A 4,851-nucleotide genomic window follows, 5' to 3' on the forward strand; every position below is an offset into this window, starting at 1 on the left:
TGATTTCTCAGAAAATTAGGAAACAACCTTCCTCAAGACCCAGGAATACCACTTTTGGGTATATATCCAAAGGATGCTCAATCGTGCCACAAGGACATGTGCTCAACTATGTTCATAGCAGCACTGTTTGTCATAGCCAGAACCTGGAAACAACCTAAATGCCCCTCGATCAAAGAATAGATTTAAAAAAAAAGTGGTAATTTACACAATGGAGTACTACACAGCAGAAAAAAATAACGACAGCTTGAATTTTGCAGGAAAATGGATAGAGCTAGAAACATTATTTTGAGTGAGGTAACCCAGACACAGAAAGACAATTATCACATATACTTACTCATAGGTGTTTTTAAACATAAAGCAAAGAAAACCAGCCTACAAACCACAATCCCAGAGAACTTAGACAACAATGTGGACAAGAGAGACTTACATAGATCTAATCTACATAGGAAGTATAAAAAGACAAGATCTCCTGAGTAAATTGGGAGCATGGGGACCTTGGGGGAGGACTAAAGGGCGGAGGGGAGAGGCAGGGAGGGGAGCAGAGAAACAAGTAGAGCTCAATAAATATCATGGGAAAAAAAAAACAACCACTCTTAACCAAAATAACACAAGAGCTATCTCTAGACCACATACAAATATTCTTCTCCTCTGAAACCTCTTGAACTCGACCCCTACAGTTCAAAGTATCCTCAGAACCACTGTCTTCTGTGTTCCTACTAGGATGTTCATTAAGCCATGCTTAAAATGTCCAATCGCTTTTCTAGTCCAGAGTCCTAAAGTGTCTCACATTCCCCCAAACAAAATCATGCCCCAGCCCACACTTGGTACCAACCCAGCTATCACGGGAACACCCCACTCCTGGTACCAACCCAGCCTATCATGGGAACACCCCACTCCTGGTACCAACTTCTGCCTCAGGATTTTACTGCTGTGAGAGGCACCATGGCCACAGAAGCTCTATAAGGTAAACTTTTAATCAGGACTGGCTTACGCTCAAGGATCTACTCCTTTATTGTCATGGCAGAAAGCATGGAAGCATATAGGCAGACATGATATTGGATGAGGAGTCTAGAGTTCTTTATCTGTATCAGCAGGCAACAGAAGAGACACTGGACCTGGCTTAACCATCTGAAACCTCAAACCCACCTCCAGGGATACGCTTACTCCACATGTATATGTGGCGCAGGTGTGCTCATACACGCGTGTAATAAAAATTGCTTTTAAACTTTGGGGCCAGAAAGACAGCTCAGCAGTTAAAGAGCATTTGCTGCGGTGTTCAAGTGACTCACAACTGCCTGTAACTCCAGTTCCAGGGAAATCTTATACCCGCTCCTGACCTCTACACTTACTGGCTAGTCTTATGTCAACTTGACACAGCTGGAGTCATCTGAAAAGGGGGAGCCTCAATTGAGAAAATGCCTCTATAAGAGCCAACTGTAATAAATTTTCTTAATCAGTGATTGGGTAGGACCCAGCCCTTTGAGGGTGGTGCCATCCCATCACCAGGCAGTGGTGGGATACACCTTTAATCACAGTATTTAGGAAACAAGAGGCAGGCAGATCTCTGAGATTTAGGCCAGCCTGGTCTTCACAGCAAGTTCCAGGGCAATACAGAAAAAAAAAACAAAAACAAGAAACTGTCTCAAAAACAAAACAACAAGGGCCTGGAGAGATGGCTCAGTGGTTAAGAGCATTGCCTGCTCTTCCAAAGGTCCTGAGTTCAATTCCCGGCAACCACATGATGGTTCACACCATCTGTAATGAGTCTGGTGCCCTCTTCTGGTCTGCAGACATACACACATATACAGAATATTGCATGCATAATAAATATTTTAAAAAATGAATCAAAACAAAACGAGAGAAAGAAAGCAGGCTGAGAAAGCACCCCTCCTGGCCTCTGCTGATATCAGCTCCTGACTCCAGGTTCCAGCCCTGTCTGAGCTCCTGTCCTGACCTCCTTCAATGATGGACTACCATGTGGGAATGTAAGCCAAATAAACCCTTTCCTTCCCAACTTGTTCTGGTCATGTTTTGCTATGCTTCGTTATAGCAGTATTAACCCTAAGACATACCCACATGCTTTGCCGTGTATTTGCATAGATATATACATACAAGTGAAAATAAGGTCTTGAAAAAAAAAAAACAATTCTAATTCAGTTGAAATGCTTTGCTTTGAGACCAGTGCTTTGGATGCCCTGCATTCAAGCATCACCAGAGGAATATTGAGCTACACTTAGAGGCTGATGTAGCCATGGTCCAAGGGATGAAGGTTCTGTTCAAGCCAGTGCCAGTGTTTGGCATGGTCCACAGCATGCTGGCTTGGACAGCATGCACACAGCAAGGACTATAGCATCACAGAGACTAAAAGGAAAGTCTGGGGATTGGTGTGACCAAGAGAGGGAAGATTGCATTTGAGGAGTCTCTGAGAGGGGAGGGCCGTGTGAAGCAGGGGGAGGGAAGCCAAGGCGGCAGCAGAGCCACCCAGGGCATTGGATGATGCCAAGAGCACAGAAAAGCTACAGTCACTGTGGGTCTAGCCCAAGAGAGAGACTACATGGGATGCAAGTGACAAAAGCCTTGGGTACGCATGGCAAGCCACCATCTTCCTAGAGGCCAGACGTGGGCAGACTTAACTGTCTGTCTCACTTGCTCTTATCATCCGTCTTCCTGTTCCTCCCTGGTTTTGTCTCCTTGTTGTTTTGTTTGTATTTGAGGCTTTTTGAGGCGGGGTCTCTCTACAAAGCACTAGCTTTCTGGAAGCTCACTTTATAGACCAGGATGGCCTCCAACTCTGAGATCATGATTCTGCTTCCCAAGTGCTGGAATCAAAGGTGTGTGTGCGCCACCACTCCAGACATCCGCTATTTTCATGTGTACGTGTTTGTGCACACAGAAGCCTGCACAGGTCAGGCGCGTAGTGGATCACCTGAAATGGAGTTATCAACCAGGGTCCTCTGGAAGAGCAGTAAGTGCCCTTAACCACAGAGACATCTCTTCAGCCCCTTCCCTTTATTTTTTGAGATGAAATTTCTCACTGAACTTGGAACTCAATGTTTGGGTAGGCTTGCCTGGTCAATGAAATCCAGGATTCTTCAGTTTTTGTCTCCCCAGGACTAAGATTACAGGCAGACTCATCCATGCTGGGCCTTTATGTGGTGCTGGGGATGGAACTCAGGTCCGTTGTCTGTCCTTCCTTCCTTCCTTCCTTCCTTCCTTCCTTCCTTCCTTCCTTCCTTCCTTCCTCCCTCCCTCCCTCCCTCCCTCCCTCCCTCCCTACTTCCTTCCTCTAAACCTCTTCCAGGCAGCTTGGCTTGTGTTGCTACTTCTGGAAGCAGAAGCCATTTGGTCAGAGACATCTTTGCTGCATGGCTCTGCTTCCTCTAGCAAGGAGGGGCCTAGTGAATCTGGTCAGTTTAAGGAGGCTGGTTTGGGTTGTTTACCTTCCTTTTTAACTAGCAGCAGGATGGGATGTTTCAATCTCTGAGAAAACTGTAACACGACCTGACCTCTTGCTCTTCCATTCTGTCTGCCCCTCTTCCGCAAAGACCTCTGAGCCTCGGTGGGGGTGACTGTGGCTAAGAAACAGGCCACAACGCCACAGGAAGTCACTTGTTCTCAGGAGCTTCACAGTCATGAGTGGAGGGTGACAACAGTGATCTATGGTGCCACCACACGTTTAGAAGGTCTGACGGGCACATCGTACCCGTCTAGAAGAACCATACAAGTCACCTCCCCAGCCACAGGTGTCTGGTTTACAGTACCAGACGTACTTGTACTCTCTTGTGGAGCTGGCCTTAAGTCCAGTTGAATGGCTATTGTTCTTGCCCATATTGACTGAGCAACTACTGCACAATCAGGCCCATCCTGCCTCGCGCGTCAGTATTTCAGCACACAGGGTCCACAGTCACTCAGGAATGTTGAGGACAGTACACCACCAGCAGCCCGCATGTGGCCCCTTCTGGCACTGTGTGAGCAGGCAGCAGATGGGAGCTTGCAGTCCGGTCCCAGGTTAGTTTCTCCATGGCCTACAGTCGGAGCACCAACTGCGGTGTCTCCAGCAACAGGGTGTCATGCTTAGTCCTGGCACACAACCGACAGCAGGGGCAAAGACTTCGGCTTGTGGAACCTCAGGGGCTTTCCCACCAACAACTCCCAGGGAAAAAGTGTAGGGTAAATGGTCTGAACGCACTTCCAGATTTGAAAACCTACCAAAATTCACTAACCCCTGAGCTCGAAATTCCACCAGTCTCCGGCCTTGTCCCAAGTGCATGACTTGAAATCCTACCAATTCCCACCCTGGAAATCTCCACCCTCGAACTCTCTGCCCCAAGAAACCCTATATAAGCCTTGCTGCTTCTTCCCCAAACAGAGGCAGCCACTCTCCTGAGTGTGTGAGGTTTGTGTGCAAGGGTGACACTGTGGTCGCCCTTGGCTCCCAACTGTCGGGATACCTTTTCCTTCAGGGTTGTAACCCTTACAGGAAGTCCACTCCTGGCCACTGGGAGTGTCCATTCTATAACTTTGGGGCCTTTAGGCATGTCCTTTTTCACCTTTTTAGGGTACCTTTTGGGTTCTTTTCTTGTTTGTTTTTCAAGACAGCATTCTCTGTGTATCCCTGGCTGTCCTGGAACTCACTGGGTAGACCAGACTGGCCTCAGAACTCAGGGACCTGCCTGCCTCTGCCTTCCAAGAGCACCACCAATGCTCAGCATTGGATTTCTTTCTTTCTTTTTTTTTTTTAAAGATTTATTTATTTATTTATACAACTTTCTGCCTCCATGTATACCCACACACCAGAGGAGGGCGCCAGATCTCATTACAGATGGTTTGGAGCCACCATATGGTTGCTGG

This window comes from Alexandromys fortis, unplaced genomic scaffold (genome assembly GCF_014885135.2).
Source record: "Alexandromys fortis isolate MF-2015 unplaced genomic scaffold, M_Fortis_MF-2015_v1.1 scaffold_242, whole genome shotgun sequence".
NCBI classification, from domain to species: domain Eukaryota; kingdom Metazoa; phylum Chordata; class Mammalia; order Rodentia; family Cricetidae; genus Alexandromys; species Alexandromys fortis.